Source organism: Protopterus annectens, chromosome 1.part1 (genome assembly GCF_019279795.1).
Source record: "Protopterus annectens isolate FY-2018-M chromosome 1.part1, PAN1.0, whole genome shotgun sequence".
Classification (NCBI taxonomy): Eukaryota; Metazoa; Chordata; order Ceratodontiformes; family Protopteridae; genus Protopterus; species Protopterus annectens.
The window spans coordinates 1,849,144,026-1,849,161,893 of record NC_056726.1 but is presented as its reverse complement, the minus strand read 5'-3'; the positions used below and the strand labels follow the sequence as shown (position 1 = coordinate 1,849,161,893).

The 17,868-nt window shown below is 43.5% G+C and overlaps 1 protein-coding gene across 2 annotated transcripts in view; it reads left to right on the top strand.

The window, feature by feature from the left end:
• Positions 1–17,868, top strand: part of DAAM2 (dishevelled associated activator of morphogenesis 2) — a 3,932,565-nt gene that overhangs the window by 3,803,787 nt on the left and 110,910 nt on the right. The window lies entirely within an intron of this gene.

Genomic DNA, 17,868 nt, shown 5'->3' with positions numbered 1-17,868 from the left:
ATGAGTCTGTATTCCTGGATGCGTTCGGTTCCCAACTTCCACCTCCTGGGTTTCTCCACCTTTCAATCCACTTATGTCAGTGGTGGCTTGAAAGGCTTGGTCAGCTCTGGATACAGTGGAACCAACTCCGAGGAGACTTGGCAAGTTCATCACAGCACCCCATGATAAGCAGTTCCTTACCAAAGGTGTTCCTGTTGATGGCATGCTGGTAGCAGCAGCCACCAAAAAAGTGTTAGCGGAGACCTCTTCGTCTGTCCATCCTCCTAACAAGGAGTCTAGGACCATGGACAGATACGGGAAGCGAAGGTCACTGAACTACTTATGCCATTTTACTCGGCTTCAGAGGGATCTCCTTAAAGAGATCGGAGATACCCTTCAAGATCCATCAGCTGAGGGGGCTCAAGCTAAAGCGGCTTCCCAGCTAGCGACACTTAATTCTGTAGTCAACTCCTCCATGCGGCTCATTTCCTATGCAGCCGATGGTGTGAGTAGAGCCGCAGGTACGGGTGTGGCCCTTAGGAGGCATGCATGGATGCGGCTGTGTAATTTTGCAGAACCCTTTAGAGCGTCATTCACCAACACCGCCTTTGATGGTTCCTTTCTTTTTGGACCACAGGTGAAAGACAGTTTGACTAGGTGTGAGCAAGAAGGCAAGACTCTTTCTGCCGTGGGAGTCCATTTTTCCACTCCTTCCAGACCATACCCCAAGGGTCAGAAGAATGGTAAAATATGGTTCCAAAAATCCCAGGGAGCCTCGCCTGACACACGTAGTGATTTTTCCTCCAGGTGCAGAAGGGGAAACAACAACAACAGACGCCGCCGTCGTGGCAGAAGGGGTCTGCAGAACCAGGGCAACAGAGAATCTTTCTCTGATAAGCCCTTTCAGCATCCCTGAAGGGTTGCCCGACTGCCCGCCTCTGGAGGCAGTCAGGGGAAGACTTTCACTGTACCCAAAAGCCTGGCAAAATTTAACGCAAGACAAATGGGTATGGTCCATTATATCCGGAGGTTACAAAATTCCCTTCTCTCAACCCCCCCTTACCGTCAAGGAAATTCCTTCCAGATGTTCCACCCAATCTGAGGGACCAAGCAGTCATAGAAGTTTCAAAACTGCTAGAAAAAAAAGAGTCATCCAGGAAGTCCCGGCAGACCAACATGGATCCAGAACTTACTCAAGGTTCATTTTGGTACCAGAAAAGACAGGGGACTGGAGACCAATTCTGGATCTCAGCAGACTGAACAGGTCTGTTCAAAGAACAAAGTTTCGGATGGTCACACTACAGTCCATTCTACCCTTTCTGGGTCAGGACAATTGGATGTGCTCCATAGATCTTCAGGATGCGTACTACCATATCAAAATGGACAGACGCTCCAGGAGATTTCTTCGCTTATGGCTGGGAGACAGTCATTACCAGTTCAGAGCTCTGCCCTTTGGTCTCACCACAGCCCCCAGGATGTTCACCAAATGTATGGCAGTGGTCAAGGCTCACCTGAGACGTCTAGGATTCCAGGTGTTTCCATATCTAGACGACTGGCTCCTCACTGCTACTACCAGGCATCAACTTATGCAAGCCAGGGACTACACAATCACAATCTGCTCTCAGCTAGGAATTACAATAAACTTAGAAAAATCTGCCTTGTTGCCCTGTCAATCTATCACCTATATAGGAGCAGACTTAGACACAAGGAACATGTCCGCAAGGCTACCACCAGAAAGGGTGTCTACAATTTGCCAGCAAGTACAAATTCTAATGCAGAGCAAAAGAATCCAAGTCAGGTTCGTCCTTCAAACTCTGGGTTCCATGGCAGCGGCAATTCTTCTAATCCCACTGGCCCATTTTCACATGAGGATCCTTCAGTGGCTTCTGTTCACACAGTGGTCTTTCCAACAGCTGCCCATGTCTCACATGATCATGATTACAGAAGCATGCAAAAGGCACCTTTCCTGGTGCATGGTCTCCCCACTAGTGACTCAGGGCAGACCCTTCATCCAGCCCCCTCCGGTTGCCACATTGACCACAGACGCCTCCCTGATAGGGTGGGGGGACATTATCAGGGCAGGACAGTCCAAGGCACTTGGCAGCCTCACGAGTACCATCTGCATATAAACATCCTAGAAATGAGAGCCGTGCTTCTAGCATTGCAAGCTGTTCAGGACTCTCTCCCTTCTGGGACCATTGCAATTCAAACGGACAACATGTCAGTGGTGTGGTACATCAGCAAGCAGGGCGGAACCAGGTCCTACCCCCTATGTCGAGAAGAACTCAGACTTTGGCAGTGGGTGATTTCCTCCCAACGATTTCTGATTGCAATGCACATCCCTGGGAGGTCCAACGTCATAGCGGACAGGCTCAGCAGAGCTATTCTCATGCCTCACGAGTGGTCTCTGAATCAGGTAGTTGCGGATCTTGTCTTCCGCAAATGGGGACAGCCTTGCTGTGATCTTTTTGCCACCCCCTTCAACAGCAAATGCAGCAACTACTTCTCTCTTCTTCCGCTTCCAGGTCACTCACCCAGAGACGCTCTAGTCCACGATTGGCCTCAGGGACTTCTTTATGCCTTTCCCCCGTTTCCCCTGATTCCAAAACTCATACAGAAAGCAATATTGTTGGGCTGCAAAATGATCCTCATTGCCCCCTACTGGCCTCGACAGATATGGTTTCCATTCCTGCACCATTACCTTCTCGATCAGCCCTGGACTCTGGATCCGATTTCAGACCTACTGATTCATCAATCAGGCGGGCTGCATCAATCCCTCCAAACACTCCAGCTCACAGCTTGGTTGCTCCACTTGCAACCTCAGCCAGGCTTTCCAGCATTTCCCCAGCCGTACGTGAGATTATTGTCTCCTCTCACAAGTCCACAACTAGAAAAACTTATGCTAGCAAATGGAAACGTTTTTCTTGTTGGGCAGAGGCTAGGAACGTAGATCCCTTTTCAGCCCCAGTCCACGAAATTTTGGAATTCCTAGCACAACTTTTTCATTCTGGGTCCGCTTCTGCTACAATCAGGGTTCAATTGGCGGCCATTTCTAACTTTCATGTTGGGTTGTCAAATTCAAACATTATGTCTCATAAGCTCTGTAAAGCTTTTTTAAGAGGGACTACTCTCCTTAGACCTCCAGTGAGAGATCCCCCTCCTCCTTGGGACCTTAATTTGGTACTAACCTCCTTAATTCTGCCCCCCTTTGAACCAGCAGCATCCTGCTCCATTAAGTTTCTATCTTGGAAAACACTCTTTCTGGTAGCTATTACTTCAGCCAGATGCATCTCTGAACTTCAGGCACTATGTGTTCATCCTCCATACTTGGTTTTTCATAAGGACAGGGTTGCTCTGAGGCCTAATCCTTCGTTTCTTCCGAAAGTCTGCTCAGAAAATAATTTAAACCAGTCTATAGACCTTCATGTGTTTTTCCCTAACCACACCAACAAGGCAGAGTACAAATTACACCAACTGGACGTTCATAGACAATTGCATTTTTACTTGCACAGGACTAAGGAAATAAGGAAGTCGAACCAACTATTCCTTTCCTATGCTGTAGGCAAACAAGGTCTCCCAGTTTCCAAGGTGACCTTATCCAGGTGGTTGTCTCACATTATTACTTTCATTTATCAATTGAGAAACAAAGAGTTGCCTATCAAACCAAAAGGTCATTCTACTAGGGCCTTGGCCACCTCTGTAGCCTTCCAGTCTAGGTTGCCCATGGATTCTATCTGTGCAGCTGCTACGTGGGCAAATCCTCATACCTTTATTTCTCATTACAAGCTAGATATGGTCTCCAGGAGCAGAGCTGACTTTGGTTCCACTGTTCTGAAGAGTCTGTTCCAATGAGCTGCCCAGGATTGTAGGTGCTAGGGACGCTGCCCCAACCAGCAAGAACGAAGGCGAGATAGACAACCTAACATAAAGAAGTTATGTACCTACCATAAGTTCCATGTTAGTTGTCTTCATCTTGTTTTTAATGTAAATATACATTCATATGTGAGCCCAACAGGTTGGCAGAAGTTTTACTTTAAGAAAGTTGTCTAATTAATTTTTTCAATTAAGGATTAAATGGTATACAATGTGTGGAAGTGGAATGGGCTGTATCTGATGAAGTTGGTTTTCCAACGAAAACGTGCTTTCAGTGGTGTAACGTTAATAAAGGACTTTTTTGCTGATCGAGGAGTACGGTTTCCTGCTTTTTTGGCTACTGGGTTTGTTTGCCTTATTGTGGAGTTGGTCGCTCCCAGGTGGTTCTCCGTGCCTGCCTGCTGTGTTTCTTTGTGGATTTCGAGTATACTCAGCTTTTTTTAGTTGTCTTCATCTTGCCTTCTTTCTTGAGTCCCACCCTCCGTCCCCCTGTCCTATTGGACGGAGAGGAGTTCTGGTTTCACTGGCTGAGTGTTCTCTGGTTTGTTTCCTCTACTGACTTAGAGAGTGTGACGGGTATGCTCAACCTGTTTGGACAGGTTGATTCTCTGGCTATGTCTGGGGTTAGCTATTTCAAACGAGATCTGGGTAACTATCGCTAGGCATCATGGGATAAGGGATAGCCTCGAGCCAGTAAACAGCTCTCGAGCTATAGAAGATGGTTCTCGGCTCCGATCCCAACCAGCAAGAAAGAAGGCGAGATGAAGACAACTAACATGGAACGTTATGGTAGGTACATAACTTCTTTTTATCGGCTGTCATACTTTTACTCTTCTGAACTTCACCAAGCACACACCCCCCCCCACACACACACTTCTACAAACTCTTCTACCAATTAGAGAAGCTAAATTGCATAAAGGATTAAGAGAAAGCCACAATAGAAAACCAAAGAGCTGCTTTCATCTTTTGTGGATTTTCCACCTTCTGGAGAGCATAATTGGAGGAAGTAACACCTTACAGGCAAAATTGTGATGAAGCACTAATGAAGTAAAAATACCTGATAAACTGTAAATTGCAATGCAGTCTCAAATCATGGTGTTTTGTGCACTATTCAACCGTTTTTTAATACAGCTGAGGTAGTTTTTCCTGGGTCCTAGTGCTTGGCTTGTTGCTAACCTATTTGCAAAACTTGTTGTGTAAGACATACAGTGCATATGCCCCCTACCCTTGCATTAATCAACATTTTTGTTAGAGGGCACAGATTCAAACAACTGCAGTAAATCATAGCCAAGGAACTTAAGTGGCTCAGGGAGACACAATTGCAGATATGCTACAGGAATCAAAACCTCATGCACTGGAGGGATGTGTTTGTCACAACCTGTGGTTTCTCTGACAGCCAACCTATTGCTGCTAAGAAAGTAGGTAGAATGTACACAATTGCTTAGTCTTTTAAGTTTTTTTTTACTCTAATCTGAGACCTGAACCAACAGCTGTAGCTTTAGTTAATCCAGCTGCCAGACATTTTGATAATTCTAATCCTTCTCCTTTTTACAAAGATGGGAAAGCTATTGAGAAGTTTCTTGGAAAAAGGTGTATGCTTCTGCAACTTGATTTTTAGAATTTTGAATTGTCAGGCTCATATGTTAAAGTTTAAACTGACTAATTGTGAAAGTAAGAGTAATGTTGTGGGTGCAGTTTCCTTTATGAGGAAAAACTCTGGTCTGTGTGGTTTAGCTTCTTCTATTTCTAGGGTCACTACTCATTGTTTAAAGTGTTTTTATGACTCTGTAGATATTGCTTCCAAGGCTGTTGCCACCTGTCTTGTGATGAGGTGATTTGCCTGGCTGCATTCTCAGATCCTCCCAGAATATGTCAAACATAAGATTTTGAATTTTTTTGGATGGAGAATTAATTTTTGGACCCACTGCTGCAGATTTTATCAAAAATGTAACGAGAGAGGTAAGCTGATTCAGGGAATCTCTCAGATTTTAGAGCTCTCCTCTATTTTTTTTCAAGGGATTACCACTCTTTCATTCAGTTTTTGGCAAGAAACAAAATAGTCTCAGCAGAATGCTGGTTAGCAGATGTTTAAAAAGCAATGGCAGGAAGATTCCAAAAAGAAAGCAGAACACAGGACAGTCAAATAAGACAGAATGACTGTAAAAGGGACTGTGTCCTGCCTCCCACTCTGGTAGTCCCTTTCCCCTTCCAGAAAGTATGAATCGCCATTTCTCTTTTCGGGAACAGATTGTTTCAGACAAATGGGATTCTGAAGCTGGGATACAGATGGCAGTGGAGGAAATGCCTTCTTTTCAGAGGATTCTTCCTCATCCACTGGACCAAACCCTTCTGTTCCTCCCATTGTATACCGCATGCTGCATCAGGGCATAATAGAAAAAGGTCCTCTTTTCCAGTTAGGAAAAAGTTTTTATTCAAGAATAATTTTGTGCTAAAGAAAGAAAATGCCTGGAGGCCAGTTCTGGATCTTTCTGTTCTGAATCAGTCTGTGACAGTGCCCAAGTTCAAAATGCTTTCAGTACAGAACCTGTTACCCCTTCTTCCTCAATTGCATTTTTAGTAACCTTAGATATAAAAGCTGCATGCCATCATATTACTTTTCATCCAAATTTCAAGAATTTTTTAAGGTTTTCTGTGTGGATCACATTATTATTTCTCTGCCTTACACTTTGGGCTATCCACTGGTCCAAGATGTTCACATAGTGTCTAGCTTCTGTCATAGGCCATTGCAGATTACAAGGTATCCACATTTTTTCATATTTAGGTGACTTGCTTATCTTTGCAGAGTCTTTTTCAAAGTGTCAAGAATCTTTCACTTTGGTGAGAGATCTCCTTCACCAGTTGGGATTCCAAGAAAACATTTTAAGGTCTTTTTTGACTCCGTTACACATGATTGTGTAAGAGACATAGGTTCAAAATTGGTGATGAATTTCCTGTTTCCTGTTCAGTTGTCCAAGTTACACTTGAATTGGGTTAAGGAGGAACTCAGCTTTACATAGACGGGAGCCTGTTCCAGAGAAGGGGTTGTCTCTGCGATACATAATCTGTGTTTCCAGCATGTCCTGATTATATCACAGTCAAGGTTTAAATCTTTAGATTAGGCAGTTCTGTTGTCATTTGTTTTGTGGATATGCAGGAGCTCCATCAGAATGGAGTCTAACAGTGCCTTTTATGGCAGGTATAAATCTCCCCTCAACAACCTGTAGGTACAGAATATGGAGATAGGACTTTGAGGCAGCCTGCATAGGACATGTTACTTATACCCTGTATTCTTTTAGTGAGGAACCTCTGTGGACATTCCAGTTGTTGGATATGTCTGATTATGCACATACCAAAGTGGGCATTCTACTCAATGATAGTTTCTGATGAATGCCAAATGCAGTGTAACAGTGACTTCCTTGGACCTAGATGCCATACTTTTGTTTATAAGTTGCACAATATAGAATGATTTCCTCATTACTGTAGACATGTGATGGTCAAAGGCTAGATTATTGTCTATGTGTGTCCCCAAGTTCTTGAATACTGGGTCAACTCTTAGAAATGTGTTGTCAGTATGATAGATGTTCTTCATTCCACATTGCTGCAGTCCTAACTATAGGGTAGTCCGCTGTCCAGTCGGCCCGAATACCAAAGTATATGGCTGACGTCGGTCACGGCGCATTAGACTGACGTCAGTGCGTCAGGGTACTAATGCGCATGACCGACGCCATATCCTCAGTCTTTTTTGCCGCATGGTCCGATGCAGAAGCAATTTTGCGAGTGCAGGTTGGCGTTCTGAAAGTTTCTGAAGTCAGAGTTTCAGACCGAATCAAAGTTGGCTAAGTACCCGTTGGGAATATTTTGGTTTTTCTTGCCTCAGTATTTAACCGGATGTCAGAAAAAGTGAATAACTGTATTTCTTGTGGGAAACAGATACCTCATAGGGATTACCATACTTTGTGTATACCTTGTTTAGGGCCTGAGCACGACGTTGTTGGATGCCGCTCTTGTGCAAGATTTAACAAACGCACTATTAAGAGAAGGTTAGACTGTGCCAGGTTAGTGTTTGGGAAGCGTTGTAATTATAAAATGCCGTCGGATGTTCCGTCGCCCGCTTCGGGCAAAAAGCGCAAGGATAAAGCAGCAAAGCCTAGGGTGGAAGAACCGACAGTCCCTGACGCGGTTCTTTAGAAGGCTCAGTGGAGCCGGAGGTTCTGCCAGGTGTTTCTTTGGAGTCTCAGGGAGAGACTTTATTGTTACAGGATGTATCCTCTCAGGAAGTAGGCCAGGCTGAGGGGGCTTCTCAGGTGGCTGTTCTTCCATCTCTTCCTAAGGTGGTTAGAGCCTCCCCCTCTGTTTCCAAGGCTTCTTTGAGAGGCAGGCCTAGTGTAGCTTCAGTGGGGGTTTCTCCTAGTGTTTCAGGGTCTTTGCCTAAGAAACATATGCTTAAAATGGCAGAGGATTTGATTACTATGATTAGAGGTTCTATGCCCCCTCCTGATAAGAGGCCTAGGGTGGAGCCTGAGTTTGAGAGTTTTGAGCACTGTTCGAGGCTTCTGAGTCTTGGCTGAAGACTTGCAGGAGTATCCTCCTTATTCTGATTCTGATGTGGATGATTCTACTCCTTCAGCTTCTCCTCTTGAGGATTTTTCTGAGACTCTGCATTCCATGAGGGAGCATTTTAAATGGGAAGGTCAAGATTTCTCTGATTCCAGGAAGAGGCTTAGGGAATTCTTGTTTTTACCCCAGCATAGGCCTTTAGCTATACCTCCGGTTCTGAATGTGGTGGAAGATGTTTTGCAGAGGCTTCCCTGAATCCTGATTCTTTGCCTCCTGCACCAGTTAAACCGGATAGGTACTATAGGGTGCCTGAAGCTCATAAGTATCTTTTAAGAGTCCTAGGGCAGACCCGAAACTGTCTCTCAGGGGCCTAAAGGTGTGAAGGCTTCTGTGGTTAAAAATCCTGTTCCTCCTGATAAAGAGGCAAGGGCTTTGGATAGATGGGGAAAGAAAGTGTATACTTCTTCCACTTTAGCCATGAGGGCATTGAATTGTCAGTTTCACATGTTAAAATATCAGAATTACCTCCTTTCACAATTGAAATCTAAGGTGGATGCTCTGGCAGAAGGTATTGAGTGTAAAGAGTTGCAGGATTTAGTTCATGTGTCTGAACAGGTGGGTAAACATTCCTTGCAGTGTGGTTTTGATGCTGTGCAGGCCTCCTCGAGGGTGGCTGCCACTGGTTCTGTTCTTCGTAGGCACGCCTGGTTGAGAGATCAGAACTTAGCTGAGCATGTTAAGACAAGGATTTTGGATGCTCCTTTACAGTCTGATGTGTTGTTTGGTTCGCCTGTTGAAGCAGTTTTAAAGAAAATGGAGGACAAGGCTAAGTCTATGCAAACTGTTAAAGATTTTTTGCAGGTGCAGCCTCCAAGTTTAGTAGAAATTGGCCTACTAAGGGGTGGATTTATCCTGCTTATGATTCCCAGTCTAGGGGTAGGTCTAGACGTGGTAGGGGCAGAGCTCAAGGTTCTTTTAGGCCTAGGACAGGGAGTTCACCTGCTCAGACTTCTGGTGAGGGCAGGGGTCAGTCCTTTCGTAAGCAGACCCAATGACCTGCCTTTTCAGCTGCCAGTACATTCTCGCCTGGCAGCACCTCTGGGAGGAAGGCTGTTTCTTTTCAAAGAAAATTGGGATTTAATTACCCAAGACAGATGGGTTCTGGATATCATTCACCACGGTTACAGGTTTTATTTCCATACCTTGCCTCCTTTCAAAGGCATGCCAGACATTCCTCCTCTACAAAGAACAGAGGCTCACAAGCAAATTTCTCTGTTGCTACAAATAGGAGCCATTCAGTCAGTTCCTGTGCCAGAAAGGGGCCTAGGATTTTATTCTCGCCTGTTCCTAGTACCAAAGAAGGGGAACACGTGGAGACCAATTCTGGATTTATCTATCCTCAACACTTATCTGGACATTCCCAAGTTCAAAATGTTGACGTTACAACAGCTTTTACCTCTGCTGGGCAAGGATCACTGGATGGTAACTTTAGATCTCAAGGAAGCTTACCTTCATGTGCCTATAAGGCTAAGTTGCAGGAAGTATCTGCGTTTTCGAGTTGGAAATTCTCATTATCAGTTCTCTGCATTGCCCTTTGGCTTATCCACTGCGCCCAGAGTATTCACAAAGGTTCTGGCTCCAGTGATAGCTTACTTAAGGCTAAAAGGAATTCAAATCTATCCTTACTTGGACGACTGCCTGATTCTGGCTCAAGAAAAGGAAGACCTTCTACAGCATTTGGAATATGTTATAGCAGTGCTAAGATGCCTAGGGTATTCTGTGAACGAAATAAAGTCCAGTCTAGTACCCTCTCAAGACATGTGCTTTCTGGGTGTGAGACTGAATACAGCAGCCCAGATGGCCTTTTTAACCCCGGACAAACAAAAGAATCTATCCAGTTACTTCCATCAACTATCTCTTCAGTCCGGGCTGACTGCAAAGACAGTCCTTCAAGCCTTAGGGTTCATGGCATCTTGTATTCTGGTGCTTCCCAATGCCAAACTGCATATGAGGAAGCTACAATGGTATCTAAAAAATCTATGGACACAGCACTGCCAGGATTTGGACACTGTCATTCAAATAATACCTTGCATTCAAAAGGAATTTTTGTGGTGGGCTCAGGAATGTCACCTAAACAAGGGACTCTCTGTGACCCGGCCAGAGGCGAGTCAGATTCTAACGACAGATGCCTCAGACATTGCTTGGGGAGCTCATCTAGATGGAAAATGGATACAAGACAAGTGGCCTGCCAGACTACAGCATCTACATATCAACATGAACGAGATGTTAGCAGTCCAGTTTGCATTAATGGCTTTCAAGGAGTTACTTCTTCCAGGGCAGGTGTTGATTCTAACAGACAACACAACTGTCATGTGGTACATCAACAAACAAAGGGGAACACATTCTTACCCATTGTGCAGGCAAGCAATGATTTTATGGGAGACTGCGCTCAGCTTGCAACTAACTCTTCAGGCAAGGTTTCTGCCGGGAGCACAGAACTCCTTAGCAGATGTGTTAAGCAGGCAAATCATGGATCCCCACGAGTGGAAACTGGATCTTCATGTATTTCAAAAATTGACAGTGTCATGGGGAACTCCAGACATAGATCTGTTCGCTTCTCCACTAAACCACCAGCTGCCAAAGTTTTGCACGAAGGGATTTCATCACACAGCTTGGAAAGTGGATGCTCTTTCTTTCAGTTGGAAAAATCTTCATGTGTATGCTTTTCCACCTCTCCCTCTTCTCCCAAAGGTGCTTCTAAAGGTCAGACAGGACAAGCCAAGGATGATTTTAATAGCTCCAGATTGGCCTCGGCAGCACTGGTACCCATTACTGAGGAGTCTGGTAAGGAAGCCTCCATGGCCTTTACCCTTGATTCCACATCTGTTGTCTCAGAAGGACGGTCGTCTGCTCAATGTCAAGCTTCACTCTCTTCATCTAACAGCCTGGCATATTCTGTTTTGAAAGACAGCAGGTCTCAACTTCCTCAACAAGTTTTAAATGTGATTATGGAAGCCAGAAGACCTAGTACAAGGAAAGTGTACGCAGAAAAATGGAAGAGATTTTTATTTTGGACTGCAGCAAAGAATTTGGAGATTTGAGCCTAATTTGAGTGTGGCTCTTCAATATCTTACTGAGTTATTGGACAAAGGTTTGTCTTTCTCTTCCATTAAGATTCATGCTGCAGCAATTCCAGCTCACTATGATTGTGACCCACCATTGTTTTCACATCCTTTGTTCAAGCAATTTCTTAGAGGGGCAAAGAATATAAGACCCCCACGTAGAGCTCCTACTCCTGCTTGGGATCTCAATTTTGTGTTGGAGAAACTTACTCTACAACCTTTTGAGCCTGCGGCTACTGCTGAGCTGAAATACTTGTCATGGAAGACTGCTTTTTTGTTGGCCATTACTTCTGCAAGAAGGGTTTCTGAGTTACAGGCCCTTATGGCGGTTGAGCCTTTTTTGATTTTTCATAAGGATAGGGTATCATTACGTACTAATCCTTCCTTTATGCCTAAGGTGGTTTCTAGTGTGGCTTTAAACCAAACTATTCATTTGCCTACTTTCTATGCAGATCCCCAAAATAAAGGGGAAAAGATTTTGCACACTTTAGATGTACACAGGCAATTACGTTATTATTTAAGCAGGACTGAGGATTTTAGGCAGTCTCAGCAGTTGTTTGTTTCTTTTGCTTTGAGTTCGCAGGGCAAGCCTGTGTCAAAACAAACTATTTCTAGGTGGCTTGGGTTCTGCATTGCATTTTGTTATTCCCATCATGGCAAGGAGATTCCAGCTGAGATTAGGCCTCATTCCACTAGGGCTACTGCCACTTCAACAGCATTTCTAAGGGGGGTGGCAACTAAGGATATTTTGGAGGCAGCTACTTGGAGTTCAGTGCATACTTTCTCTAAGCATTACCACCTTCCTCTCTACTCTAAGTCTAGGGCTGGTTTTGCCACAGCTATTTTGCAAGGCATGTTATCAGCTCCTGCTTCCTTATGATTTGCCAGCCTCCCTTACCTCTGCTTTGGGATTCTACCCAATAGTTAGGACTGCAGCAATGTGGAATGAAGAACATAGTACAGTTTTGTACCTACCATAAATGTAGATGTTTGAGGATCCACATTGCTGCAGTCCAATTTTACCCTCCCTCCTTCCCCTCCGTGTTTAGGGGTGGTTGTGTAGGTGAGATTATATTCTGGTACCTTTGTATATATTGTATATATTTTTGGTGCAGGTATGTTTGGTGTGTTTTGGTTTTGGCCTTGTCTTTTTAGGGTCTTCTGACATCTGGGGCAAGAAAAGACTGAGGATATGGCGTCGGTCATGCGCATTAGTACCCTGACGTACTGACGTCAGTCTAATGCGCCGTGACCGACGTCAGCCATATACTTTGGTATTCGGGCCGACTGGACAGCGGACTACCCTATAGTTAGGACTGCAGCAATGTGGATCCTCGAACATCTACATTTATGGTAGGTACAAAACTGTACTTTACCAGGGGTAGATGACTTCCCGAAGGACACTGTTATGAATTTCTTGGCATTTACTTTTGGTCCATGGCTCTGTTACTAATTATTTATCTGTCGGCCCTTCCTGTAGAATATTTACGTCTGTGGGGGATTCAGTGGCAGCTCCTAATTTGCAGTCATCTGCAGATTTAGTCAGCCAAAGGCCATTGACATTGGCCTTGACTTCAGAGAAGTAAATGCTTTAAAGGAGTGGTCCCAGGACTGATCCCTAAGGCACTCCACTTGTGATTGTCCTTTTTGTAGAGGTGGACTCTCCAATTCTAATTTTCTGGTTCCTGTCTGAGCCAGCTGGCTCTCCACCAAGTGACGTAAGGGTTTGTACCTGACCTCTTGAGTTTGTCAACAATGCTGGAATGGGGTATTGTGTCTAATGTCTTGGCCATGTCAAGGTAGGCAGTGTGAACCATTTTGCCTTCATCCATTGGTTTGGTGATCTTCACAAAGAAGTCTACCAGGTTGAGTAGGCATGACCTGCCCTTGAAGAATCCAAATTGGGTTGGGTCCAGTGTCTGGAGCTTTCCTATCTCATTATTGATCATTTCCACAATAATTCTTTCCATGACTTTGCATGTGAGTCTGGTGAGACTTATCAGTCTGTAGTTACCAGGGTCTGTAGATGGCACATGTTTGTGCATAGGGATAACTGTTGCCTTTCTCAATTCATGAGGCACAACAACTGTCTGGAGGCTACAGTTAAATAGCAATTCCAGATATCCTGATAAGTCATGTTTCATGCTGTTTAGAAGGCATCCTGGGATATTGTCTGGGTCCTCTGATGCAGTGTTCTTGGCCTTAGAGATAGCATCAAGGACCTGTTCCTTAGTGATAGCAGGGGGAGTTATATTTAACAGTATTTCCTGACGGAAGGTTGAGGGGGGGGGAGTAGGGTAAAATTGGAGGTGAATTTATTGGCCAGTAGGTTTTCTATATCTTCCTGCTCAGTATAGGTGGCTCCATTGACAATAAGCACTGCAAATAATTGGGTATTTCCTTTGGGGTTGCTGACATAACTAAAGAATTCCTTCTGGTTGACTCTGGCCTGGGATTCCGAATTTGGCATAAATTTAACTTTGGGGCGGCCACGGTGGTGCAGCGGTTAGCGTTGCCACCTCACAGAAAGAGGTTCTCTGGTTCGATCCTCGGCTGGGATGCCTTCTGTGCGGAGTCTGCATGTCCTCCCTGTGGTCGCGTGGGTTTCCTCCCACATCCCGAAGACATGCTATAGGTGGATTGGACACTCTAAATTGGCCCTAGGTGTGAGTGTGTGCCTTCTGTGGAAGGTTGGGCGCCGGGCTGGCAACTCGACACTGTAAAGCTCCACCGCCAGTTGTGAGCGGATAGGTGATCCACTGTGGCGACCCCTAACCGGGAAAAGCCAGAAGAAGAAGAAGAATTTTTGTCCTCTGAATTGTTTGTTTAGTTTGCTGAGATTGCTTTTATCCTGCTGGGTGTTGCACCTTCTTATTTTTGCCATGATTTTCTTCCTTCTTTTGTACAACCAACTGATGTTGTGATTCCACCTAGGTGGCTTGTATTTTGACATAGTTCTAATTCTTCCTAGTGGGTACAGCTGCCTCTGTGCAGCTATTAACATGCTTGTATAGGGTTTCTGTAAGCAGTTCCCCATAGGCAGCAGGAAGGTATATGGCAACTTGAAATTTTGCCAGGTTATCACCTAGTAGTTTAAAGTTAGCTTTAGAGTAGTTCCTGAAAATTCCAGGGTTAGCTGGTACTCCAGGCTTTATTTTTACTTAAAATGAGACCATTTTGTGGTCTGATCTTACCAGAGAAGACATTACACTTAGGAGTGTGCAGCACTCTCCCACATTAGTGAGAACCAAATCCAGTATGGTTGCACCTCTGGTTGGTGTATTGACAGTCTTGGAGTTTGTGTTTACAAAATCCAGGAATCTCTGTGCCTGTATGTTTGGTGTTGTATATGATTCCCAGTTAATACTGGAGTGATTAAAGTCACCCATGAATATGGTATTGGGTTGGATGGTGAGTGTTTCCATTAAGTTTAAATACATGTCCTGGGTTTCCTGGGTCATAGAGGAGGACCTATAACTTGCAAGGAAGTGCTATGCAATTTTGTCTATAGTGATCTGAACATGGAGAAGCTCAAGTGCATTGTCCTGTTTGACCAGCCAAATTGAGACACCTCCACTTTATTCCCTGCCTGTGTAGTAGCTGGTCTAAATGTGTAGAAGGCATTATAGCCTTGCACTGATGATGTGCTCTCCTCAGCTTTAAATCATATGCCAGTGACCGAACAGACTTCAGTATTCTCTAGGTTGAGCAGAGCTTCTAGGGAGTGGAGTTTTTTGTTTAGACTCCAACATTGAGGAGTATCACCTTTAGAGTTTCTTGGTTTTGATTTGTTATGTCGGAAGTACTTTCAGTTTGGCATTGCCAAAAAAAGGCACTATGGGGGAGGACAATGTTTTAGCTAATATTTAAAAGCCTAGAGGGGAGAAGTACAGACCTTCCCTGGCAAAGCAGTGTGATCTGTTGACCATCTATTTCCATACTGAAAAATATTGTACCCCCTTAGAATGACACCAGAAACTAAGCCAATTATTAAAGTCTTCCAATATTTAATCCAGCTGTGGGGGGAATTCCTCATGTAGGCCCTTTTGCCTCCTCGCTAAACAGTCAACTAACAAAATTCTGTTCCAGGACTCCATGCAAGAAGGCCTGGATGACAGATGTTTTTCTTTTCCTTGAACAAGAATCTTCCTGTATACTTTTCTACCCTTTCCACTGCTAATAAGAGTACTTCTGAGGATTCATAAGGAATCTCCCAAGATCATTGTGGTGACTCCCTTATGGTCAGGCGACAGTGGTTCTCCCTTCTTTTGGAAATGGCCAGAGGTAATTACTACAAGCTTCCTCACAAACTGGATTTACTCACACAAGAACAGGGATGTTTGATACATCCCATCTCCAAAGAACTACAACTGACTGCCTGGATGATGGGGGATTAATACCTTTCAGGCACATATTTACTGAGGACCAGCACCAGGTACTGATGGAGGAAAGAAAGCCTGCTAATAGAAAATCATCTATAAGCAAATGGAAAAGATTTTGTAGTTGGTGCCAAGAAAATAAATCAGTTTATGTGGAACAAAGTGAAAATATTAGGCAAAAATCTGGAGAGTTGAGAGGTATGGTCTGGAGTCAAACAAAAGCTTATTTACTAAGGCATTATGGTGGAAAGTGAGTTAAATATCAACGGTAGAGGGAATATTTTTAGAGAACTGTTCTTTGCATAATTCCCAGCGTCTTACCTCTCAACTATTCAGATGTTTGCATAATGTCCTTATGTTTTGATTTATATTTTTGGTATGTTCCTCATAAACATTGTTGTTTTCTGGTAAATCGTGGAAGACAGAAGTCACTAAGTAATGACAGACAAATTTGAGTTTCAGACTTCCTGTCCCTCAGGAAATGCATTCTAATGCAAAACCTGTTATTCTAGTAACTTTCTAACCTTATAAGAGCAATATTTAAAATCTGAACTTTCTTTTGGGCTTTTGTTCCCTCCATTTATTTTGGCTTTGTCCAGATTTCTTGTACTAAGAGGTTGAGAGGCATATCCTACTTTAATAGTCTTTATTACATAAGTTGGAAAATTGCTTAACGTTGGGCTATAAACCATATTTATGTATCTGCCTGTTTGTTTTGTTAACCAGGAGTGTCTGACTGGCTAGGACTCCTTTTTAGTTGAAGCATAGGAAATAATATTTTGCAGAATGATTATATATTTTGGATAAAAATAAAGGACTTATGTTAGTCTTTATCCTGGTAATCCAAGGTGTTAACGTGCATTTCCCATGATAGCAATTTGATAGCAATTACTATTTCTGAACTCAAACGCAACAGCAATACATTCCAGGGTCTGACACAATTTTTATTTTTTCATAGTCGTTGCATCATGGTTTAGCACTTACTAAATTCCAAATGCTGTAGCACACTTTATTTCATCAGTTCTGGTTAAACAAAACTTCCAAGTGTTCAAGAGCCTACTTACTACAAAGAAAGAATTAGAGAATACCTTAGATGGAAAATGCTGATTAGGTTATTCATACTGAGTAAGTAACATAAAAATAAGGAAATTCTTTTTCAAGTTAAAGGTTGATGTTTAGCAACTGTCAGACCTAGTTATTACTGTTCCTGATCATTGACTATGCAGCTTAGCATGTATTACAGGATCTATAAAAAATACAGCTTCAAATACAGCATAAATGGACATCAAGCTTATTGTGACCTCTCTCTTTCTGTCTGACTGTTGTGTATGTCTGTCTTTCTCTGTCTCTATATAATTTTCTCTTCTTTCTAAGGAAACTAGCAGCCCTTTTCACCCACAAGGTTGACAGTGAGTTCAAACTTTGCTAATGCAGTTTATTTTCCATAAGTTTTGACCATATGTACAAGCCACTTGCTTCAAAAGACAAGTGATTGTATATGCCCAACAAAAAAGTTGCCCTGTAAGCAAGTATTAAACCTAAGTAATTAATAGTTTATGTAGATTTAGTTAGCATTGGGTAGCTTACTGTTAATTAACTGCAGCTCTGAGGAGGGTTGGCTTTTCCCTTGAGGTTCCTGTGAACTGTGCTGTCCTTCTAGTTCCATGCTTTTCCAAAGGTCTGAGAACTTGCATTCTGCATTCCAGTGAAGTCATTCAGCTAAACTACCAAGAATTCCAAGGAAACACATCACTGCAGGCTTGAACTCAGCATTTATTTTCTATTTCTATTAATACCGAGAACTGAGGCAATTTTAGCTTTGAGTAGCAGGTTGTTGCAGTTCAGAATGGCATAATTGCATTGCAGTAGATGATTGCTCTGTACAAGTATATTTGATGAAGAAACATTTTAAGGGTTAATTGAGATTACACTGTAGCATATATATCTGTGCAGCACAA